This window comes from Arachis hypogaea, chromosome 14 (assembly GCF_003086295.3).
Source record: "Arachis hypogaea cultivar Tifrunner chromosome 14, arahy.Tifrunner.gnm2.J5K5, whole genome shotgun sequence".
Lineage (NCBI taxonomy): Eukaryota > Viridiplantae > Streptophyta > Magnoliopsida > Fabales > Fabaceae > Arachis > Arachis hypogaea.
This window is the reverse complement of record NC_092049.1, coordinates 94,237,966-94,264,566: the sequence shown is the minus strand read 5'-3', so window position 1 is coordinate 94,264,566 and position 26,601 is coordinate 94,237,966. Positions and strand designations below refer to the sequence as shown.

Below are 26,601 nucleotides of genomic sequence, written 5' to 3'. Positions count from 1 at the left end.
TGCCCAAATCTGGCGTCCAGCGCCAGAAAAGGATCCAAAACCAGAGTTGAACGCCCAAACTGGCACAGAAACTGGCGTTCAACTCCACAAATGGCCTCTGCACGTGCAACACTTAAGCTCAGCCCAAACACACACCAAGTGGGCCCCGGAAGTGGATTTATGCATCAAATACTTACTCATGTAAACCCTAGTAGCTAGTTTATTATAAATAGGACCTCTTACTATTGTATTAGGCATCTTTGGATTACCTTATGATCCTTTGATCACGTTTTGGGGGCTGGCCATCTCGGCCATGCCTGGCCCTTCACTTATGTATTTTCAACGGTAGAGTTTCTACACTCCATAGATTAAGGTGTGGAGCTCTGCTGTTCCTCAAAGATTAATGCAAAGTACTACTGTTTTCTATTCAATTCTTCTTATTTCGCTTCTAAGATATCCATCCGCACCTAAGAACGTGATGAAGGTGATGATTATGTGTGACGCTCATCATCCTTCTCCCTTATGAACGCGTGCCTGACAAACACTTCTGTTCTACATGAAATAAGCTAGAATGAGTATCTCTTAGATCTCTTAACCGGAATCTTCGTGGCGTAAGCTAGAATGATGGCGGCATTCAAGAGAATCCGGAAAGTCTAAACCTTGTCTGTGGTATTCCAAGTAGGATTCAATGATTGAATGACTGTGACGAGCTCCTAACTCGCGATTGCAGGGCGTTAGTGACAGACGCAAAAGGATAGTAAATCCTATTCCAGCATGATCGAGAACCGACAGATGAATTGCCGTGCCGTGACAGGGTGCGTGAGCATATTATTCACTGAGAGGATAAGATGAAGCCATTGGCAAGGGTGATGCCTCCAGACGATTAGCCGTGCCGTGACAGGGCATTGGATCATTTTCCCGAGAGATGACCGAAAGTAGCCATTGACAGTGGTGATGTATCACATAAAGCCAGCCATGGAAAGGAGTGAGACTGATTGGATGAAGATAGCAGGAAAGCAGAGGTTCAGAGAAACGAAAAGTATCTCCATTCGCTTATCTGAAATTCCTACCAATGATTTACATAAGTATCTCTATCCCTATTTTATTATATAATATTCGAAAACACCATTATCACTTTATATCTGCCTGACTAAGATTTACAAGGTGACCATAGCTTGCTTCATACCAACAATCTCCGTGGGATTCGACCCTTACTCACGTAAGGTATTACTTGGACGACCCAGTGCACTTGCTGGTTAGTTGTATCGAAGTTGTGACAATTATGTATTGAGAACAGAGCACCAAGTTTTTGGAGCCATTACCAGGGATTGTTCGAGCCTGGAGATCACAATTTCGTGCACCACTGTGGAAAGTTAGGGATCGGCTCAGGGGAAAAATCCCACTCTGGTGGTATCACAGGTACGTAGTCATCAGCTAACTCAGGCTCATCAGGAATGATAGGCTCAGGTACCGCCTCATTCAAAGGTTGAGCTGGTATAGGGTGCCCGGGATTATCAGGAAAAGGATGTCCAGGTGCGTCAGGATGTAACCAGGATAAGGGAAAGTCGTAAGGAGCATCGGGGTCAAAATGCGGGCTAGACAGAGGATGTTGAAAAGCTCGATTAGGTAACGCATATTGTCTAATACGAGGCTCCAAACCCATAATGAAGTAACTGTGATGTACCGGATCCTCGTAGACGTAAGGGTCCTCGAACTCATAGAAGATCACGCCCGTCTCCATCTGAGGGGGAGGAAGGGAGAGAATGGGTAAGAACTGGGGAGTTCTTAGTAGGGTCCGGGTTATTAGTTACGTTCATTTATTTGATTCCAATTAGCAGATAGATATTAGAATACAATAAAGTAGTAAACAGTAGTTAAAATAGATAGGAAAACAGAAAACAGAACACAAACAGAAGAACACAAGGAAATAAAGCACAGACATAACACTCAAGCAGACAAACATAAATAAATAGTTCACTCACAAGAAGGAAAGCAACAGAGAATGATGCGCAGACAAGAATGATGCATGTCTAGCCCTAGTACAGGCCATGAGCTCATGTGTCGGTTAGCACCTGCATTCCCGACATTTATCCGGTCACGAGTTCACGATTTCCTGGATACGATCTTCCGTTCAAATAAATGCGCATATAATTATTAGCAGCTCTATTGAGACAGCCTCTGCTTTCTACTCGCAGGAAATATACTCTTGGGAACGGAAAATTGCTATAGGTATCCAAGTTTCCCTACAGAAACTCTTGGGTTGCTTAAAGCAACAGATAATAAATATTATCTCTTAGGTTGCATTAAGCAACGAATAAGCAAACAATATCTCTTGGGTTGCCTTAAGCAACAATTAACCTTTCAATAAGCCTTCTGCTCTTAGTCTCTTTACCCTGCTCTGATTTCTCTGTTTAATCTGTGTATTTAAAGCTTATGTAAATTTCGGTATGAATAGTTAGCATGTCCCAAGTATAGGTTCATTAAGTCTATACTGAAACAATTTAACTTTTCATATAATACCTAACCCTAGTCGTAACTCAAAGACTAACTATGTTGCCCTAGTTTGTTTGCTAGTCTCTGTCTGTTTTTCTGTCATTAAAATCTTACAGACTTTTTTTTTCGATTTTTATCTTTTCTTCAACTTTTTATCTTTTATTTATCTTTGCCTCACTAATATATTTTTACCACTCCCTAAGTGTTTTATGAAGGTAATTATGAGATTCTGCACTTAAAGTTGTCTTTCTAAAGCTTTTACAGAAAATTGCCTTTTTCGTATTATTTTATTATTTTTATTAAAATATTATTTTTAATTAAATATTATTATTTATTATTTTATTAATATATTTTCGAAAATTAACTTTACTTTAACCTTTAACCTTTAAAATTCACTTTTTACCATCCGTAACTTTTAATATTTCTACTTTTACCATCCTAACTTTCAGTAATTACCAAATAACCCCTCAAACACCAAAATAATTACTTATTTGCCCTTTTATGAATAAAAAAGGTGTTCTTCATTGTTCTTCACCACACTCAAAGTGTTCTTCATGTTCTTCATAAATTCTTCAGATTCTTTCTCTGTTTTTACCCGTTTTTCAATCTTTTCAGCAACCGATTTTTACTATAATTCATAATAAATTAGCAGCCACTAAAATCCCATCTTTTCTACATGATTTCAACACAAATTGAACCTCAATTTAATCTTAGGGTTTCGTTTTTCCAGCTTCCCAAGAACATGAACTTTAAAGCTTGAATTTCATCAAATTTCATAAAAATTCACCAAATTTTCACCAAGAATCAATCATATATGCAACCAACTTTTAGCACAGCCAAATTATACAACATTCACACATCTCAAACACAAATAATCAAGATTAATTTCGTGGCACCCTACCTGATTTTGCTGCCCCTAATTCAGTTAGATTTTCAGGTGGTCCTTAAGCACTTTTTCCTCCTAAATCACATCAAGAAAACACATATTTAAGCATGTTTCCTTGAAACTGAATCAAAAGAGAGATGGTGCAGCCAACTCACCTTGATCCCAGCCTTGATAAGTCATATAATCATGTAGAGAAAGAAGAGAGGATCATTTTGGTCGGATTGGAATTTTGATTTGAGTTTTAGTTCAGTAGAAATCAAGCTTTGAAGATTTGGAACTAAGAACTTTTCTCTCTTTTTCTCTCTACCTATTTTCGGCCACAAAGTGAAAATGAGCCAGCCTTGGGGGTTTTGGGGGTGTAGGGTGAGTTGTGATTGGTTGGCTTGGAGGTGGATTAAAATAATATTAAAATATCTCAGATGTATAACTACTAAAACTAGGTGTATCGGAACACTTGTGAAAACATCTCTAAAAATTATTTTCTGAGCTACTAGCATAAATGACACTAGTAACATATTTATTATGAGAATAAAACATGTATAATGAGGCCTTAGCATTGCTAAAGTCATCAGAGAGTGCTGGTGCTAAGCTGCACCAGTAAATTGTGAACCCGGTTAAACCGGTTTTCTATTTTTAACTAAAACTGACCAGGTAACCTTATAATATTATTCAAGAAGCTTATAATACTAATATAATGATAATATCATCCTATTATCTCTCTTCTCTCATAAATCGAGTTCGGTTTGTCAAACTGAGACTATTTACGAAAAACCGAATTAAAACTCCTAACCGATACGGTTCAAAAACTAGGTTCTTCGCGACTGCATCATCGAGCTTGCCTCGGGAAAGGTTCTAACTTAAAGATGACATAATGACAATGAGGATTGAGATTCTTGATGATATATCAAAGGTTTTCCCCTTACTGATCTTCCGGAGAAATTCGTACTTTCAGAAAAGATCTCGCGTACTCGAAAATCGGGGTTATTACATCAATAAGTTCTTGAGCTTCTGCAGGCATTTTCTTTAGGTGAATGGATCCACCTGCAAAAGTATCCAATGACATCTTAGCTAATTTAGACAGACCATCATAGAATATATCCAGGATGGTCCATTCTGAAAGCATGTCAGAAGGACACTTTTTGGTCAGTTCCTTGTATCTCTCTCAAGCTTCATAGAGGGATTCACCTTCTTTCTGTCTGAAGGTTTGAACATCCACTCTAAGCTTACTCAGCTTTTGAGGAGGAAAGAACATGGCTAAGAAAGCCTTGACCAGCTTATCCCAAGAGTTCAGGCTATCTTTAGGTTGAGAATCCAACCATATTCTAGCTCTGTCTCTCACAGCAAAAGGGAAAAGCATGAGCCTGTAGACTTCAGAATCTACTCCATTAGTCTTAACAGTATCACATATCTGCAAGAATTCAATTAAGAACTGAAAAGGATCTTCAGATGGAAGTCCATGAAACTTGCAGTTTTGTTGCATCAGAGAAACTAATTGAGGTTTCAGCTCAAAGTTGTTTGCTCCAATGGTAGGGATGGAGATGCTTCCTCCATGTAAATTGGAATTAGGTGCAGTAAAGTCACCAAGCATCCTCCTTGCATTATTATTATTTTCGGCTGCCATCTCCTCTTCTTGTTCGAAAATTCCTATAAGGTTGTCTCTGGATTGTTGTATTTTAACTTCTTTTAGTTTCCTTTTCAGAGTCCTTTCAGGTTCAGGATCTGCTTCAACAAGAATGTTCTTGTCCTTGCTCCTGCTCATATGACAAGGAAGGGAATAACAAAGAAAATATGAAATCCTCTATGTCACAGTATAGAGATTCCTTTGGGTGAGTAGAAGAAAAGAAGAATAAGAATGTAGAAGAGAAGAATTCGAACTCAGAGGAGAAGAAGGGGTTCGAATTTTTTTGGTGAAGAGAAGTGTTAGTAGATGAATAAATAAATAGAAGGAGATGAGGGAGAGGAAATTTCGAAAATTGATTTTGAAAAATAGTTAATGATTTTCAAAAATTAAAGGAAAATTGAAATTAAAATTAAAAATTAAATAATTAATTAATTAAAAAGAATTTTTGAAAAAGAGGGAGGTATTTTCGAAAATTAGAGAGGGGTAGTTAGTTAGGTAGTTTTGAAAGAGATAAGAAACAAATAAAAAGTTAATTAGTTAGTTGAAACAAATTTGAAAATTAATTTTGAAAAGATAAGAAGATAGAAGTTAGAAAAGATATTTTAAAATCAAATTTTTGAAAAAGATATGTTTTAAAAAGATATGATTAAAAAGATATGAAAAAAAGATAAGATAAAAAGATATTTTTGAAAATATATGATTGAAATTAGTTTTGAAAAAGATTTGATTTTTAAATTCACAATTAATGACTTGATTCACAAGAAATCACAAGATATGATTCTAGAACTTAAAGTTTGAATCTTTCTTAACAAGTAAGTAACAAACTTGAAATTTTTGAATCAAAACATTAATTGTTGATGATATTTTCGAAAATATGATGTAAAATTAAGAAAAAGATTTTTAAAAAAAGATATTTTTAAAATTTTTGAAAATAAATAAGAAAAATGAAAAAGATATGATTTTTGAAAAAGATTTTGAAAAAGATAAGATTTTTTAAATTGAAAATTTGATTTGACTCATAAGAAACAATTGAGTTTTAAAAATTTTTGAAAAAGTCAATCCAAATTTTTGAAATTTATGAGAGAAAAAGGGAAAGATATTTTTTTGATTTTTTAATTTTTAATGATGAAAGAGAAAAACAAAAAAAAATGACTCACAACATGAAAATATGAATCAAAACACATGATGCATGCAAGAACACTATGAATGTCAAGATGAACACCAAGAACACTTTGAATGTCAAGATGAACATCAAGAACTTATTTTTGAAAAATTTTTAAGAAAAGAAAACATGCAAGACACCAAACTTAGAAATTTTTCATGTATAGACACTATGAATGCAAGAATGCATATGAAAAACAAGAAAAGACACAAAACAAGAAAATATGAAGATCAAACAAGAAGACTGGCCAAGAACAACTTGAAGATCATGAAGAACACTATGAATGCATGAATTTTCGAAAAATGCATAAATTTTTTAGAAAAATGCAATTGACACCAAACTTAAAAATTGACTCAAGACTCAAACAAGAAACACAAAATATTTTTTATTTTTATGATTTTATGATTTTTTTTGGATTTTTCGAAAATTAATGTGAAAAAGAAAAATAAGGATTCCAAAATTTTTTAATATGAATTCTAGGAATCTTCTGCTCTTTAGTCTAAAGCTCCAATCTGAGGGTTAGACATGGCTTAATAGTCAGCCAAGCTTTAGAAGATACAAATCAGGCATATAACAGCTGATACTTCATCCAACTTCATATACATGCCTTTTATGTTGACAAGTGGAAGCCTCAATCCAAAAGAATTTGGATATGGCTTTACAGCCAGCCAGGCTTCTACATGCTTCATGAAACACTAGAATTCATTCTTAAAAATTCTGAAGAAAAATATTTTTTTTTCGAAAATTAATTGGGAAAAACGAAAAAGAAGAAAATATTTTTGAAAAATTTTTTGAAAACTTTTTGAAAATAAAATAAGAAGAAAATTACCCAATCTGAGCAACACGATGAACCGTCAGTTGTCCAAACTCGAACAATCTCCGGCAACGGCGCCAAAAACTTGGTGCACGAAATTGTGATCCCTGAGGTTGTAAAATTTGTTGTTCGTTCTCTCCCTGGCAATGGCGCCAATAACTGGTGCACAATACCATGGTCCAAACATAACTTCACAACTTCGCACAACTAACCAGCAAGTGCACTGGGTCGTCCAAGTAATAAAACCTTACGTGAGTAAGGTTCGATCCCACGGAGATTGTTGGTATGAAGCAAGCTATGGTCATCTTGTTAATCTCAGTCAGGCGGATATCAAATGGTTATGGAGTTTTCGAAAATTAATAATAAATAAACAAAAAATAAAGATAGAAATACTTATGTAATTCATTGGTGAGAATTTCAGATAAGCGTATAGAGATGCTTTCGTTCCTCTGAATCTCTGCTTTCCCGCTGTCTTCATCCAATCAGTCTTACTCCTTTCCATGGCAAGCTTTCTATAAGGGCATCACCGTTGTCAATGGCTACATCCTATCCTCTCTGTGAAAATGGTCCAAATGCTCTGTCACGGCATGGCTAATCATATGGAGGTTCTCGATCATACCGGAATAGGATTTACTATCCTTTTGCGTCTGTCACCACGCCCAGCACTCGCGAGTTTGAAGTTCGTCACAGCCATCCCTTCCCAGATCCTACTCGGAATACCACAGACAAGGTTTAGACTTTCCGGATCTCAGGAATGGCCATCCATGGGTTCTAACTTATACCACGAAGACACTAATAACTCGGACTCGGTCCCCTGTATTAGATATCTAAGAGATATTCATTCAAGCTTGTTTGCATGTAGAACAGAAGTGTTTGTCAAGCACGCGTTTATGAGTGAGAATGATGATGAGCGTCACATAATCATCACATTCATCATGTTCTTGGGAGCGAATGGATATCTTAGAGGCGGAATAAGTTGAATTGAATAGAAAAACAGTAGTACTTTGCATTAAATCATGAGGAACAGCAGAGCTCCACACCTTAATCTATGGAGTGCAGAAACTCTACCGTTTGAAAATACATAAGTGATGATGGTCCAGGCATGGCCGAATGGCCAGCCCCCATGAAAGTCTAAGATCGCACAAAACTGATCAAAGATGAACTAAAAATTATAAGATGATCCGAAGATGTAAATACAATAGTAAAATGTCCTATTTATACTAGACTAGCTACTAGGGTTTACAGAAGTAAGTAATTGATGCAGAAATTCACTTTCAGGGCCCACTTGGTGTGTGCTTGGGCTGAGCTTGAAGTTTACACGTGCAGAGGCTTCTTTTGGAGTTGAACGCCAAGTTGTAACGTGTTTTTGGCATTCAACTCTGGTTTGTGACGTGTTTCTGGCGTTTAACTTCAGACTGTAGCATAGAACTGGCGTTCAACGCCCTTTTTCGTCGTCTACACTTGGGCAAAGTATGAACTATTATATATTGCTAGAAAGCCATGGATGTCTGCTTTCCAACGCCGTTGAGAGCGTACCATTTTGAGTTCTGTAGCTCCAGAAAATCCACTTTGAGTGCAGGGAGGTCAGAATCCAACAACATCAGCAGTCCTTCTTCAACCTCTGAATCTGATTTTTGCTCAAGTCCCTCAATTTCAGCCAGAAAATACCTGAAATCACAGAAAAACACACAAACTCATAGTAAATTCCAGAAATGTAAATTTAACATAAAAAAACTAATAAAAACATCCCTAAAAGTAACTAGATCCTACTAAAAACATACTAAAAACAATGCCAAAAAGCGTATAAATTATCCACTCATCAGATCACAAAGGAGAATGAATTGTGCAGGCTTCATCCTCAGCCATAGTGAACGACCATGAGTTAAACTTGATGAGAGGACATGAGTTAATTTCTGCCAGCTTTGCTATGGTTTAGGGGAGATTAACTTGATGAAAGGACATGAGTTAATCACTTACAGCTTTGCCATAGAATGAATCATTTATTGTTGAAGCAGTATGTAAGACTTATTAATCCAGAAAGATAAGGCATCTCCAAAGCCTTAACTAATTTCTTATCATTATTTCTATGTCTTTTCTTTATTGATTGTTTATTTTATGTGCCTACAACCACAACTATCTTTTTATTTGCTTGACTAAGATCTGTAGGATAACTACAGCTTGCTCAATCCAACAATCCTCATGGGATCGACCCTCACTCACCTGAGATATTACTTGGACGACCCGGTGCACTTGTCAGTGAAGTTGTGCGAGTTCAATTTCGTGCAACTCTCTGCCTATGATATATACAACAGACAGATAAATTAGGTAGGACTAAACTGGTGTCTCGAGAAGTCCCCAACGAAGTCGTGGATTAACCGTCTGAGAGATGTATAAACATAATTGTTGGCTCATGCTTTCCAGTCACGTATTCACACGAACCCAAGTAGACGCGGGTGTTTGTCAGGGACATTCGTCTTAATGTGATGAACAGAGCTAATTTTTCGGATCATCCTATTCACCACGATGAAGATCGGATTATACATCTTAGAAACAGATCAAAAACGGATCGGAGAAGAAATAGTAATACTTTTATTAATTCATAGGACTCAGTAGGGTTCCTCCCCTCAACCTAGGAGGTTTAGAAACTCATGCTAAAGTGAAAACAATGATAGAAATGAAAAGGTCCGAATTACATAAATTTAGTCCCTTAAATACTAAACAGATGACTAGTAAGGGTAAAACAGTCTATTTAGTGCTAAAATCCACTTCTGGTGCCCACTTGGTAGTGTTTGGGCTGAGCTTTGATGCGATCCACGTGCTATGAGGTCTCTTAGGCATGGAACGCCAACTAGAGGGTCCTCTTTGGGCGTTTGTACATTGGTCTCTGCTCTTTGGACGCTGGATGCCTGGAAGGGAGCAGGAGGCTGGCGTTGGATGCCAGTTTTAGGCCTTCTAATCCGAAGCAAAGTATAAACTATTATATATTGCTGGAAAGCTCTAGACGTTAGCTTTGCATAGCCGTTGAGAGCGCTCAATTTTGACTTCTGTAGCTCTAGAAAAGCTCTTCCGAATGCAGGCAGGTCAGATTTGGATAGCATCTACAGTGCTTTCTCTGTCTCTAAATCAGACTTCTGCTCCAACTCCTCAATTTCAGCCAAAAAATACCTGAAATTGTTCAAAAATACAAAAACTCATAGTAGAATCCAAAAATCTGATTTTAACACTAAAACCTATAAAAACTCAATAAAAATTAAATAAAAACTACTAAAAACTATATGAAAGTAATATCAAAAAGCGTATAAAATATCCGCTCATCACAACACCAAACTTAAACCGTTGCTTGTCCCCAAGAAACTAAAAACATAGTAGGATAGAAAAGAAAATTAAGATACAATAAATTTCTAAGTTTCAAATGAAGCTTAGTTACAATAAGATGAGCGGGACTTAGTAGATTTTTGCTTCTGAATAGTTTTGGTATCTCACTATCCATTGAAACTCAGAATGGTTGGCATCTTTAGGAACTTAGAATCCAGATGATATTATTGACTCTCTTAGTTAAGCTTATTTTGATTCTTGAACACAGCTTTCAGAGTCTTGGTCGTGACCCTAAGCACCTTGTTTTCCAGTATTACCACCGGATACAATAATGCCACAGACACTTTAACTGTGTGAACCTTTTCAGATTGTGATTCAACTTTGCTAGAGTCCCCAGATAGAGGTGTCCAGAGTTCTTAAGTACACTCTTTTTGCTTTGGACCACGACTTTAACCGCTCAGTCTCAAGCTTTTCACTTGACACCTTCATGCCACAAGCACATGGTTGGGGATAGCTTGGTTTAGCCGGTTAGGCCAGGATTTTATTTCCTTTGGGCCCTCCTATCTATTAATGCTCAAAGTCTTGGGTCCTTTTACCCTTACCTTTTGGTTTAAAGGGTTACTAGCTTTTTCAATCTACCATCCTTTTCTTGCATTTTTGGGCAATAATGGATTTTTCTGCTTTTTTTTTCTTTTCGCCATTTTTTTCTTTTTCGCATGCATAATAATTTTTTTCTTTTGCAACATGCTTTTTCTTTTGCTTTTTGCTGCTTTTTCTTGCTTCAAGAATAAATTTTCAGATTTTTCAGATTATCAATAATATTTTTCCTTTTCCCTTATTCTTTCAAGAGCCAACATTCTAAAATTTCAACTTCAAATTTGCACTATTTATTTTATACATTCAGAAAACAAAAGCAAATGACACCACATCAAACTAATTAAACTAATCTTATTTTAGACTTGAAATTCATGCATTTCTCAGTTCTTTTCAATAAAAATTTTCATTTAAGCAAGGTGAGAGATATATGGAACATTTCACAACTTTAAGACATCAATGCAAATGATCATGCAACTAGGACAAGAAAACAGATAAATAAACAGACAGAAAATAGAAAAATAACAGGAAAGGGTTATAAAGAGAATGAATCCACCTTTAAGGGTGGCGTCTGGTGCTCCTCCTTGAGGATTCATTGTGCTGCTTGATCTCTTCTATATCATCCCTTTGCCTTTGTTGCTCTTTTCCCATAGCCCTTTGGTCTTCCCTAATGGCTCTTTGATCTTCTCTTATTTCATTGAGGGTGGTGGCATGTCCTTGATGCTCCATCCTCAATTGCTCCATGTTAGTGCTCAATTTTCTAAGAAAAGTTTGCCATTGATTCCAATAGCTTTGGGGAGGAAAATACATCCCTTGAGGCATCTCAGGGATCTCATGATGAGGCGGATACAGAGGCTTTTGTGCATGCTCTCTGGTTTGCTCCATTCGCTTCTTAGTGATGGGCTTATCCTCCCCAATGGAGATATCTCCATTTATGACAATTCCAGCTGAATTGCATAGGTGACAGATGAGGTGTGGGATGCCAACCTGGCATTGGTGTGAGGCTTCTCAACTACCTTTTATAGTTCTTGAGGAATTACCTCATGAACTTCTACCTCAGTTCCAATCATGAGGTAATGAATCATGATGGCTCTGTCAAAAATCACTTCTGACCGGTTGCTAGTAGGGATGTTGGATCTTTGGATGAACTTCAACCATCCTCTAGCTATGGGCTTAAGGTCAACCCTTCTTAGCGGAATAGGCTTGCCTTGGAAATCCCTTTTCCACTATGCATCTTCTACACAGATATCTGAGAGCACTTGATCCAATGTCTGATCATAGTTGACTTTCCTAGTGTAGGGATGAAGATCTCCTTGCAATAGGGGCAAGTTGAACGCCAACCTTACACTTTTCGGGCTGATATCTAAGATTCTTCCTCGGACCATGGTGATCCAATTCCTTGGATTTGGGTTCACACTAGTGTCATAGTTTTTGGTAACCCATGCATTAGCATAGAACTCTTGCACCATAAGAATTTCAACATCTTGGATAGGATTGGTTAGGACTTCCCAACCTCTTCTCCGGATTTCTCTTTGGATTTCTGGATACACATTCTTCTTGAGCATGAAAGGGACCTCATGGATCACTTTCTTCTCAGCCACTACTTCATAGAAGTGGTCTTGATAAGCTTTGGTGATGAATCTCTCCATCTCTCAGGATTCAGAGGGATTGGCTACTGCCTTTCCTTTCCTCTTCTTAGAGGAGTCTCCAACCTTGGGTGCCATGAATGGTAATGGAAAGAAAAAAAATTATGCTTTTCCAATACCAAACTTAAAACTTTGCTCATCCTCGAGCAGAAAATAGAAGAATGGAGTAGAAGAAGAAGAAAATAGAAGGAGGGAGAGGGAGAGAGATGGCTCGGTCTTGTGGGTATTTTAGTGTATGAGAGGTGTGTGTATGAAGGGTGATGGAGATGGGTATTTATAGGAGTGGGTAGGGTTAGGGTTCGGCCATAGGGTGGGTTTTGGGTGGTAAATTTGATTTTGAAGTGGGTGGGGGTAGGTGGTAGTTATAATGGTTGTGGGAAAATGGTATGGATTTGATTGGGCTAGGGTTCATGAGGAAGTGTGAAAGTAGGTGGGGTTAAGTGGGGTAGGTTGAGATGCTGTGGGACCCACAGGTTCTGCTAGGGAATTCCAGATTCTCTGCTCTCTTACACTGGCGTTTGAACGCCCAGGGGCTGTGATGATTCCATCTTTTCTGATATATTTTGGTTTGATTTGGATGGATTCTAGCACATGAACTCACACTTAAGCACTCAAATAGCATACCTTTGTGTTTGATCCCTAATTTGATTCTAAATGTGAAAACATGCATTTTAATGCTTAGATTAGTGATTTTTAATTCCGCTTTTATGTCATTCGATGCCGTGATATGGTTTGTGAGTGATTTTAGGCCTTGGAGGCAAGAATGGATGGGCAAAAGCGGAAGAAAGCATGTACAAGGGAGAAAACATGAAGAAAATAAGAAAAGCACACACAGCAAAGTGTGCGTGCGCGCGCACAAGCGAGAATTTCCATGTGTGCGTACGCATGCACCTGTGCATATGCACAGGTCAATTTTTAGCCGAGTGTGCGGACATACATCTGTGCGTCTGCACGGGTCCCTGCACGTGATTGCATTAATGAAACACATGCTGCGCGAATTTGGAGGCCCTTGGCTCATTTTTGGAAGGCTGAAATGTTGTTTTGGAGTGCTATATAAAGGAGACTTCAACACTTATCAAAGGGGGAATTGAAGCATAATTTTTACATAGTTTTGCATAGTAATTAGGAGTAGGAGTAGTGTAGAGTAGAGAGCTCTCCTAGGGTTTATCAATTTCCATTGTAGCATTTTATAGCAAGCTTTAATTTTGGATTTTTACCTCTTCAATTGGAAGTACTCTAAATTTCCTCTTTAATTACATTGTCTTTACTCTCATTTCCTTTTGGTTCAAGTTACTTGTTCATATTTGCAATTTTGTGTTACTTGAACTTTTGATTAATGAATTTAATGTTTCATGCTTCCTTTATGTTTGATTGCTTGTTTATATTTGGTTTTGTCGATAGTTGGTTATAGTTTTCCATTTCACTTTGCAATTTTTCATGTTTTACTTTTATGCATACAAGGTGTTTGTGAAAATGCCAACTCTAGATTTTGAGTAGATTTTCCCGCCTTGGCTTGTGGTTTGAGTTCCTAAGATACTAGAGTCATAATGTCCGACATTTAGTGGTAATTCTTGGGTAGTTAGTTGATTCTTGTTTCCATTGATGCTAGCCTTTTATCAACTAGTTTGGTAAGTTAGTTAGGATTTATGGATTAAGGTCAATTATGCTTGCTTGACTTACTCCTCGATGGTTAGGGTTGACTAGGCGAGAGTGACTCATCATAATTACCATAGTTGTGGTTATGGCGATGACAGGATTCCTTGGATACACATTCCCAAGTCAAGGCTCTTTATTGCATTTATAGCATTTTCACTAAGTTTTGATCTTATTTCTCTTTACTTGCATTTACATCAATTTAGGACATTGCTTAGTTCTTTCATCGCGTAGTTCTTTTAATTTTTTGTTCTTTGATTGCAAAACCCCTCTTTGTCCTCTTAACAACCGAAAGCGTAACATTTTTATTTGGATTCCTAGGGAGAACGACCCGAGGTTAAAAGACTCTCGGTTTAGATTAGAAATTGTAAACTTTGATCGAGCGTTACTTGTTGGTTGAGAACTATACTTGCAACGAGGTTATTTCTCCTTTACTGAGAAGGATTTCTTAATCGACGGATTCGCTCGCCTCAGGCTGCTCCCTGGCTGGCGTTCAACGCCAGCAATGCTCCCCTCTTGGGGCGTTGAACACCCAGTGAGGGCTTCCTCACTGGCGTTCAACTTTGACACTCCATCCAAAGTACTCTGTTTTTACTGTTGTGAATTCTGTCTCTTGACTGATGTACATGATCATGACTCTAACAACTGAAAGAAAAACAAAATAAATGCAGTTGAGTAAGGTTGAGTTGCCTCCCAATAAGCGCTCTTTTAAAGTCACTAGCTTGACTTAGCTCCTTATAGAGGAGAGTATGAGCTCAGATTTTTTCCCCTGACAGTGAATTTTCTTCCTGTTCTCTCATGAATAAGCTCTACATGCTCTAAAGATAGGACACGACTCACTGTTTGTGGTAGAACTGGATTCTTAGTGAAGACAACTCTCATGTCAGGTGAGAGGCCTTCAGTAGGAACTTTTTTGTTCCTCCAGCCTTTAGGTAATTTCTTCTTAGTACCTTTGTGCTTAGAGCTTGTTGAGGACTGCCCAACACCAAACTTATAATTGATGTCTAGGAGATCTGTAAAGCTCTGTATAGAAAGAGAGGGTTGGCACACTAGGTGTTGCATATTTGTCTCTTTCTTATTGGAGGGAAAATTAGGATTGGACATCTTAAATAAGATGTAGTCCTCTCCTAATTGGAAAACCATTTCTCCCTTAGCTACATTAATCAATGCTTTTGAAGTAGCTAAGAAGGGTCTTCCAAGGATGACACAGTCATCTTCATCCTCTCCAATGTCCAAGACAATGAAATTTACAGAAATGTAGTGGTTTTCAACGTTAACCAAGACATCCTCCACTAAGCCATATGGCTTCTTTATGGTCTTGTCTGCCATCTCTAGTGAGATGTGTGCAGGTTGTACTTCAAGGATTCCTAACTTCTCCATTACTGAGAGTGGCATGAGTTTAATGCTTGACCCTAGGTCACACAGAGCCTTTTTAAAGGTCATAGTGCCTATGGTGCAAGGAATCAAAAAGCATCCAGTATCTGGAAGCTTATGAGGTAGCTCTTGCTGAACCAAAGCATGTAGTTCTTTGGTCAGTATTGGAGGTTCTTCCTCCAGAGGTTTTGTACAAAATAACTTGGTATTCAGCTTCATTAGAGCTCTTAGGAAACGAGCAACTTGCTCTTCCCTAGTGTCTTCATCCTCACTTGAGGATGAGTAGGCATCAGAACTCATGCACTGCAAAAGTGCATTCAAAGGAACCTCAAGTGTCTTTATGGTTTCCTTTAGTTCTGGGCTAGAGGGTTCTTTAGTGGGATTTAGGCACTCAGAGAGTGTGCTTTGGTTGGCGTTCAACGCCAACTCTGTTAGCTTATTGGGCATTGAACACCCTTGCTGTCCACCCTAACTGGCGTTAAACACCATTTCCTCTAGCATTCTAGGCGTTAAACGCCCAGCAGGGATGTCCTTACTGGCGTTCAACGCCAGCTTCCCTGGGCTAGTGGGTGTTGAACGCCCAGTGTGGGGTTTCTCACTGGCGTTCAGTGCCAGAATGGCTGCCTGGTTGCACGTTGAATGCCTAGTGAGGGGTTCTTCACTGGCGTTCAACGCCAGAAAGCCTTCCTATTTGGGCGTTGAACGCCCAGCCAGTGCTCCCTGGCTGGCGTTCAACGCTAGCTTTTCTGCTAGGATTGGCATTAAACACCCAGTGAGGGCTTCCTCACTGGCGTTTAACACCAGACTTACTGCCATTGTGGGCGTTGAACGCCTAGTGAAGGCTTCTTCACTGGTGTTCAACGCCTTCCCACTCTCCTCCAATTTGGCCTCAACCTCCATGGTTATGGCCTTGCATTCTTCTCTAGGATTAACCTCAGTATTACTAGGAAGAGTTTCAAGAGGAATCTCAGGGATCCTTTTGCTCAGTTGACCAACATGTACCTCCAAATTTCAAATGAAGGACCTTGTTTCATTAATGAAACTGTGGGTGGTCTTAGTGAGGCTGGAGAACAAAATGGCTAAGTCAGAAAAGCTCTATTTAGAGGTCTCCATATTCCCTTTAGAAGATGGGAATGGTGGTCTATTATTGAACCTATTCTGGTTCCTACCACCTTGGTTGTTATTGAAACCTTGCTGAGGTTTCTGTTGATCCTTCCATGAGAGGTTAGGATGATTCCTCCATGAAGGGTTGTAAGTGTTTCCATAGGGTTCTTCCGTAAAATTCACCTCCTCCATGGTGGGTTGCTCAGGATCATAAGCTTTTTCTTCAACAGAAGCTTCCTGAGTACTGTCAGCTATAGTTTGCATCCCATTCATATGTTGAGAGATCATGTTGACCTGTTGGGTCATGATCTTATTCTGAGCCAGGATGGCATTCAGATTCTCAACTTCATGAACTCCTTTCTTCTGAGAGATTTCATCGTTTACAGGGTTTCTTTCAGAAGTGTACATGAACTAGTTGTTAGCAACCATTTCAATGAGTTCTCTTGCTTCTGCAGGTGTTTTCTTCAAGTGGAGGGATCCACCTGCAGAGCTATCCAAGGAAATCTTGGATATCTCAGATAGGCCATCATAGAACACGCCTATGATGGACCACTCTGAGAGCATATCAGGAGGACATCTCCTTATCAGTTGCTTGTATCTTTTCCACGCTTCATAGAGGGATTCACCTTCTCTTTGTCTGAAGGTTTGAACTTCCACTCTAATCTTGCTCATCCTTTGAGGAGGAAAGAACTTAGCCAGAAAAGCATTTACAAGCTTTTCCAAGAGTCAAGACTCTCTCTTGGTTGGGCATTGATGCACCACTATTTCGTGGTGCATTCTATGCTGAATTTAGGGGATTTTATCACCCTTTTCTTACACTTATTCAATGAAATAGCATGGTTTTATAAATTCTCCCTAATTTGTGCTTAAGAGTGAAAACATACTTTTTAGGCCCTTAATTGGTTAATTTTAATTCACCTTTGATTCCACTAGATGCATTGATGTGTTTGTTAGTGAATTTAGGTTGAAAAGACTAGGAATTGATTAAAGGAGTGAAGAGAAAAGCATGCAAAATGGAGAAATCATGGAAAATCAAGGATTTAGGATGCATTCATCGACGCGCACGCGTAGCAGACGCACGCACGTGAATATGAAGTCGTATGGCGACGCGTACGCGTACGTGATGCGTACGCATGGAAAGCAAAAATGTCAAGCGACGCGTACGGGTGACCCACGTGTACGCGTCGATGCTCGCACGTGACCTCATTAAAGTGAAAATGCTGGGGGCAATTTTTGGGCTTCCCAGGCCCAAATTTAACTCATTTCTGAGCCTATTACATCCAGAAATCACGAGGAGCCAGGGGGAACAAATAGTTTAGTTTTATCATCCTTTAGTTAGTTTCTAGAGAGAGAAGCTCTCTCTTCTCTCTAGAATTAGGTTAGATGTAGTTTAGGATTTTTTAGATCTAGGTTTAATTCATGCCTTGATTTACTTTTCCTTTACAAATTCTTGTTCCTCTACCTTTGCTTTCTTAGTTTAGCATTTTAATCTTTGTATTTGTTTACTTTATTGTTGATGCACTCTTCTTTCTTCTACTTCTCTTTAATGCAATTTCGTGTTTGATTTCCTTTATTGTTGATTTGAATTGTTGTTGTTGATTCCTTGCTTTGAGTAGTGTAGATCTATATTTCTTGCAATTTTACCTTGCTTTCCTTTTATGCCTTCCAAGTGTTTGATTAAATACTTGGAAGGATGTTAGTGTAGATTTTTCTCCTCTTGACTTTGGTTGAGTAATTAGAGACTCTTGAGTTATCAAACTCTTTTGTTGATTGATAATTGGAAGTTGCTAATTAACTTGAATTTCACTAAAGCTAGTCTTCCATTAGGAGTTGTCAGGCACGTTCGTCTTAATGTGATGAACAGAGCTAATTTGTCAGATCATCCTATTCACCACGGTGAAGATCGGATTATACATCTTAGAAACAGATCAAATACAGATCGGAGAAGAAATAGTAATACTTTTATTAATTCATAGGACTCAGCAGGGCTCCACCCCTCAACCTAGGAGGTTTAAAAACTCATGCTGAAGTGAAAACAATGATAGAAATGAAAAGGTCTGAATTACATAAATTTAGTCCCTTAAATACTAAACAGATGACTAGTAAGGGTAAAACAGTCTATTTAGTGCTAAAATCCACTTCTGGGGCCCACTTAGTGAGTGTTTAGGCTGAGCTTTGATGAGATCCACATGCTATGAGGTCTCTTGATGAGATCCTCTTTGGGAGTTTGTACACTGGTCTCTGCTCTTTGGGCGCTGGATGCCTGGAAGGGGGCAGAAGGCTGGCGTTGGATGCCAGTTTTGGGCCTTCTAATCGGAAGCAAAGTATGAACTATTATATATTGCTGGAAAGCTCTAAAAGTCAGCTTTCCATTGTCATTGAGAGCACTTCATTTGGATTTCTGTAGCTCCAGAAAAGGTCTTCTGAATGCAGGTAGGTCAGATCTGGATAGCATCTGCAGTGCTTTCTCTGTCTCTGAATCAGACTTCTGTTCCACCTCCTCAATTTCAGCCAGAAAATATCTGAAATTATCCAAAAACACAAAGACTTATAGTAGAATCCAAAAATATGATTTTAACACTAAAACCTATAAGAACTCAATAAAAATTAAATAAAAACTACTAAAAACTATATGAAACTGATGTCAAAAAGCGTATAAAATATCCGCTCATCACTTATCTCTACTTTAATATCTACCATCTAAAATATCTACCATTTGTGATGAATTTATCCACCACCAATCTTTGATTAAACTAATTTAATTCAGATTTATTTTAAATTATTTAAATATACAGGAACACTCAAGAGGTAAAGCTTTTGGCATTTTCTACTTGTTTTTCACACACCCACTTTTCATAGCATTATTATTCATAATGTATGTAGATTTCATAATCACTGGTGAATCCTTTTCCTTCTTATTTGGACCATTCCATGAGATTTAAAAGAACTTGTGTATTTATCTAATAATAAATTATTATGATGCAGTTCTTGTGTTTATGGGACACTACAGAAGGACAAGGTGTAGGGAAAGATAGTGTACTGCCTAGGGAGAACGGGTATTCAAGACTTGATCATCAAAGAATCGGGTAGAGTGATAAACCACTATTTTATGGTTTATCTTCTGCTTACATGAGTGGTTTTTATCAATTCTTTCCTCACATATTCATATAATTTGCATGATTTTACAATTCCTTTCAAATTCTGTGATATAATTGAAAACATGTCTCCTATGCCTTTAAACTGTCAATTTTAATTATCCTTTATTACCATTCGATGCCGTGATCTGTGTAATGAGTGTTTTCAGGATTTATAGGGCAGGAATGGCTTAGAGGATGGAAAGGAAACATGCAAAAGTGGAAGGAACGTGCAAAAATAAAGTTTAGAGAAGCTGGCAGCGACGCGCACGCGTGGACGACGCGTACGCGTGCCTAGCGCAGAAGACGAGCGACGCGTACGCGTAACTAACGCGTACGCGTGACAAGGAATTTCGCCAAACGACGTGCACGCGTGACATGCACCACGTGCAGAAAGTTGCAGAAAGCGCTGGGGGCGATTTCTGGGCTCCTTTTGGCTCAGTTCCAAGCCCGAAAAACACATAATAAGAGCTGCAGAATGGAAGGAACACGGGGACAACTCATACGACATTGATTCATTCATTATTCACAATTTTGGTTTTAGATGTAGTTTCTAGAGAGAGAGGCTCTCTTATCTCTCTAGATTTTAGGATTTCTCTTAGTTTTAGGTTTATTTCTTCTCAATTCCAGGTTCAATACTCCTTTAATTTAGTTTCTCTTCTACTTTTATTTACTTTATCATTATAGTTTATTTATTTTCCTAATTTGGTTTATGAACTCCATGTTAGATTTGATTTCTTTATTTAATGCAATTTGAGGTATTCCATATTTATGATTTCAATTTAGCTTTTCACATTCTTGGCTTTGGTTGAGTAATTGGAGACACTTAAGTTATTAAACTCCTTGTTGATTGATAATTAAAAGTTGCTGGTTGATTTGGATCCCTCTAAGCTAGTCTTTCATTAGGAATTGATTAGGACTTGAGGAATCAAATTGATTAGTCCACTTGACTTTCCTTTATTTAGTAAGGGTTAACTAAGTGGGAGCAATGAACAATTTTCATCACAATTGATAAGGATAACTAGGATAGGACATCTAATTCTCATATCTTGCCAAGAGTTTTCTTAATTATTAATTTCCTTTCTTGCAATTTATCTTTCTTGTTCCTTATTCAAAAACCCCAAAAAGATAATCTTCCATAACCAATAATAAATACACCTCCCTGCAATTCCTTGAGAGACGACCCGAGGTTTAAATACTTCGGTTATTATTTTTATTGGGTTTGCCTTAGTGACAAACAAGTTTTTGTACGAAAGGATTCTTTGTTGGTTTAGAAACTATACTAGCAACGAGATTTCAATTGTGAAATTCTTTACTAGCAAAAATCTGTTCGTCATAGAGCAATGACTATCATAGGCCTTGATAACAGAATAGATGACTTCATAGCTTTTAAAAAAAATCTCATATTTTGAAAAGAAGGATGAATCATGTCAATACTTAATGAGTTAAAATTTCTTCCTTCTTGGACCAAAATAAACTAGTTCAGTGAAACATAAGGTCTGTGGAATTTTGGAATTATAATGAAGGACTCATTTGAAAACAGAGAAAAAGGAATAGCTTATTTTTCCACTACAAAGATGAGAAGCATCCATGGAATGTAAAATCAGAACATCTTTGTTGAAAAACAAAAAAAAAGAATACAGACCATTATGTGCAAGAAAAGGACTCACCTTTGTGATGCGGATGCACGGATGAAGATGCGGTGGAGCTGTCACGACAACGAAGCTACTGTAGCAATGTTGATGACGGTGGAAAACTACGATGGCGCTGTTGAGGACGACGGCAAAATAGGAGAAGAGAAAACACCTAAATCAATTTTTCAGAGAGAGTGTGTTAGGGATTTTTCTTTTTGTTATTGAAAGGGTAAATATGGAATTTTAACCTTGTTTGGACTTCTCTCCTCAGTTTTTTTCGTAACATTGAGAAGAAAATGTTTACATGAGCCCCATGCCTACTTTTTTGTTTTCCACTCATTTTTTTCTCTGATCCAAACAATGGAAAATGGACTTTTCCATCCATTTTCTTCACTTTCATTTTCCTTCCTTCCAAAATCTTCAAATCCAAATAATATGTAACAGTGCATCCCTTAAATTTTAGTACTTATTTTTCAGTTAGCAATACTTGATTAATAATTTATTCTCATTCACCAATTCTCTAATTTTATAAAACCAAATATCAATATGTTTCGACCTTCCATAAAATACCGAATTTTAGTATTATCACCAAATTTTACTAGTTATTTAACTAACTCATCTAGTGAAGAAATAAATCTTGTCTATCACACATATGATTGTTATATGCATTATCTAAGTATTATATATTTTCATCTTCAATAGATGAATTCCTTTTAAAAGTAAAGTTTGAATCTAGAATTATTACATGTATTTCGATACTAATTTTCTGTAACATTTATTTTATTGTTATTCATCATTGTTAATCTGCAATCTACTGCTTTGGGTATATACTTTTTGCAGTGAAAGCAATTGAAATTGGTTCTTTCTAGATAAAAGTTGCATTGACCTCACACTTGATTGGCAGGATTGAAATTTATTTCACCTCTTCCTTGATTAGATGGTGCAAATTTATTATTACTTCCTTGGTTGTAATTGCCACAACCTTTTCATCTGAAATTTTCTTTTTCTCTATTTAGATAATTGAAAGTACTACCTCTTCTTTTTTCTGTATGGCTTGATTTTGCCAAATTATTTAAGTTCACCTAATTTTTTAAGACTTCTTTGATTAATTTTTCTAACGTCGTCAATATTTTGCTGATGTGGCTTTTCATGGTTCCTTACAATTCTACAATGCATGGTATCTATATCTTGGAATTCTAATATTGTAGTCACCACACAGTCATACTTCATTGGTATTGTGAAGAATTTTTTCCACTATTTTGCTATCGGACATATCTTTTCCATGAACTCTCATCTTTATTGACAAGATTTGTAACACGTGTAAAATATTACTTAATAGTTTTTGAGCTAGACATCTCGTACTTTTCATATTCTCTTTGTAAGGATTGTAACTTTATTTCCTAGGCCTTATCTACACCTTTGTATGACAACTTCAATGTGTTCCATACTTTTGTTGTATTTTTTACATTTGCTATTTTACCAAACACCATATAATCTGTCGTTTGATGAATTTAAGATAGCACTAAATGACCTCTTCTTTAGTAGGCTGCATTAGTTCCTTCTTGCAATATTGAAAATGTTTATCATATTGACTCTGTGAACCAATGTTTTAAAAATCGGTTCGAACCGGGAACCGCTAACAAATACCGTTAGAACAGAAAGTAAAACCACCAATTTTAAAAACCAGAGTTGGACCATCGAATCGGTAGAGAACTGGTCAATCAAACCGAACTGTGACCCGGCCGGTTTTTTAAATTTAGGCAAAACGCTGCGCTTTGCATGTTGAAAGGGCTAAAGGGGAACCCTAGTCACCCACAGAGGCACAAACCCACTCACGAACTCACCCAACTCCTCTCGAGCCTCCACTCTCACCTCTCTCGTCTCCAGTCTGACTCACCTCGAGCTTTCGGTGTAAATTTCGTCTAGCCACCGCCGCCATCGCAACTTCCGTTGTGCTAACATCAGCTAGCTCTGTTCGTGCAGCCACGAACCGTCATGAAGTCAGCCTTCAAAAATCGCAGCCACCGCAGGAGAGGAGGGAGCCTCTTTTGTGTCGCCACCGTGCCTCCATTGCTGCCAATCCATCACCGCCGCTGCTAGGGTTTGTTGGAGCTGCGCAAAGCCATCGTCATCGCTGTCACGTGAGGAAGGAAGCGAGAGAGACCAAAGTTGTGAGAGAGGAGAAGGCACCCCGCCGAAAGCCGCTGCTGAAGACACCATGATAAAAGCGGTTATGCTTGAATCTTTGAAAGTTGTTCTGATTTCCCCACTATTGTTGCGATCTGCTACTTTCTTTGCAATTGTCTCTAAGCGTACTTGATTTTCTGGATTTAGAGTTATTTTTTATTGAATTTTTTTATTTGAATTTTTAATTTCTGCTTGATCTACAATTTCTATTGATTCTTCTTGTTGTTGTTGTGGTTGAAATTCAAAATTGAAATCTGATTCTTCTTCTTCGTCAATTTCATTTTCTGGACTTGTTGATTTGTGAACTGATCTCGTGAAATTGAATTTGTGATCTGTTGTTGGATTTGTTGCTAAATTGCTTGTTGAATCTGAATTTGCATTAATTTCGACTTCTCTTTTTTCTTGAATTTCTGTTGATGCTGCTGCAATTTCTTGTTCTATTGATAGCTGAGTTTGGTTGCTTCTTGATCGATTTATGGTGGTTGCTATTGTTGCCTTAGTCTAGCTTTAATCTCTTCCCACTCAATTTTCCATTCTGCAACTTCATTCCAGCAAATTTCTGGCAAGATTGGATGCATATCCAGTTGGTAGCGATGATAAAATGCAATTTCGAATGTTTCTAAATTGGCAAATGGATTGAGCGCCTTTCATAACTGAAACCATCTCAGAGCTTTCCCTTTCAAACCCCTTTTCACCTCTATAAATTCTTTTTCCTCAGGTGTTTCTCTAGCATTCCAGTATTACTTAGTACATATTGTCCATCCATAACCATCGTTTCCATCAAATATTGGAAATGTATCTTCAGATTGTTGAGTTATTTATTTTTCAATGAAAAATGAAAGAAACCTCTCAACGAGAGTACCAATGTTAGAACCCCCTCTTCGAGTTAGGGAGAGAAACTCCAAATTGAACTAAGTTCAATATCAATTCATTAATTTCTTATAATACATTGATAAAAGTCTCTTATTTATACTCTTGAAAGACTAAGTAATTCTAATGGGCATAACTAGTACCCTTCCTAATATTAAATCGTAACATGTAGTGGCCACTATTTATGATATCAGAAGTATATATGCAAAATCAGTAAAGGATGCTGTTGCTGATGTTCTCAGAGCAGTTTCATTTCAAGTGGATGAATTGTTTCACTGAATTCAATTTTTGTGCTGTTGAATAAGGCAAGGGATTGTGAATATGAATGAATGTGATAAAATTGTGAATATAAATAAATATGATTGATGACAAACTTGGATGTTGGCATTTCATGTTTAGTTGGTTGTTTTTTTATTTGAGTTCTGAGTTTGTATTTGAATGAGATCATAACATTCTGGTTTATATAGTACTTTTAATTTGGATGATATTTAAAGTCTATATTAAACTATAATTATGTTTTAATGTGTTTATTTATATTTTATTTATTATTTTATTATAAAACAATTTTTTCGGTTTAACCACGGTCGAACCAGTTGAACCTATAAACCAGTAAACCAGTAACTAGAGCGGTTCGATGACCGATTCGATTTTCAAAACCTTGCTATGAACAAACTATGTGAGAACTCTCCCACACCTCACAAACTCTCAAATAATTGACGTTGTATGAGACCAACTCTGATACCAAATATAAGTATAATATCCTACAATTAATTAGCCCAAGATTACTTACATAAACAGTATTATCATTCTTTTCTATTCAAACTCACTACTGATTCTCATGAAATAGAGGAGAATTTCTAACACTCGTACAAAATATTTTTTGATTCATGGAGAGATAATAGGTTCGTGTTTTTTATAAGCAAGATTTACTAATAAAACAATAATTTTTAACCATTAAGTATAACACCCTAATTACCCTAAGCCTTACCTCATGCCGTAAAGCAAAGGATAATTAAACGTCACAACAATTCTAAGACTTATACAATAATATATATAGAAAGAAATAGTAATTCTAGAAGCCCGATGAAGAAATAAGCTCAAAAATAGAGTTACAAAAGCAATAAGGCACATGATATAGATACAAAATATCAAGACATATATAGATATGTAAGTAGAATAGTCATAAAGTACTAGCCGCAGCTTGCGGAGTTTAGGCCGACTAGTTATATACAGACATACAAAGTTTTGAAAGTTAAATAGCATATACAGCATCTTTCTCAAAGTTGGCCTCTAAGGCAATTAAAATACAAAAGTGAGAGTACTAAATAAAAGTAATCAAAATGCAAAAGATGATAAAAGATCCTCCGCTTTGTCACCACCACGCAACTCACCGAGGTGGGTTACAACCTGCATCTGAAAAATAACAACAGAATATGGTATGAGAACCGGAGGTTCTCAATATGGTAACAGTACCCAGTAATATAAAATATAAGATTCGGAATGCCAGAAGCAATCCTAGAACTTCACATTAAGCATAAGATTCAAACTTAAGGCATAACTAAATTTAAAACCATAACTTTAAAAACTATAATGAAATAGGGTATTCTATCTTAAGGAATTTCTAAACTAACATTCACACTGCTGTCCCACAGCCTTTGCCAGCCTAGCCACCATGCGATCCCATCGTCACCGCCTTCTGAACCTCCTCAATCCCAGTAGAAAACACAAGTAATAACAATGCAAGTAAAACACAAGTATAATCATGTATATCAAGTAATTCAATAAACAATTAAGCATGTTATACAATTAGGCAAACAATGCAAGTCGGCAAAGCAAGCAAACATATAGAATATGCACATGATGAATGCCTGTCCTATTTGGCTGTGATATCACATCGTCGGTTCAACTTCCAACCTGACACATTCCCAAGGGAATGTCGCCTTTCGATCACGAATATAGCTATAGGAACCCCTCACGGATGTAGTGCCTGGCACACTCCTGTGATCCGAAAGGATACGAGCGGGATACTCTGCCACAGACCTCACATCTCAACATAAGCGGGGTAAAGCAACTGTCCTTACGCTGCCGCCGTCACCTCGACAAGCAGGATTAACCAACCGTCCTTGCCAGGCGCA

General features: G+C 37.4%; 1 non-coding gene across 1 annotated transcript; it reads left to right on the top strand.

Annotated features, from left to right (window-relative positions):
- The first annotated feature begins 4,475 nt into the window (after positions 1-4,475).
- On the top strand, positions 4,476-4,583 carry LOC112746632 (small nucleolar RNA R71). Its single transcript, XR_003174503.1, has one exon. It is a non-coding gene; the product is annotated as a small nucleolar RNA R71 (small nucleolar RNA).
- Positions 4,584-26,601: the final 22,018 nt, after the last annotated feature.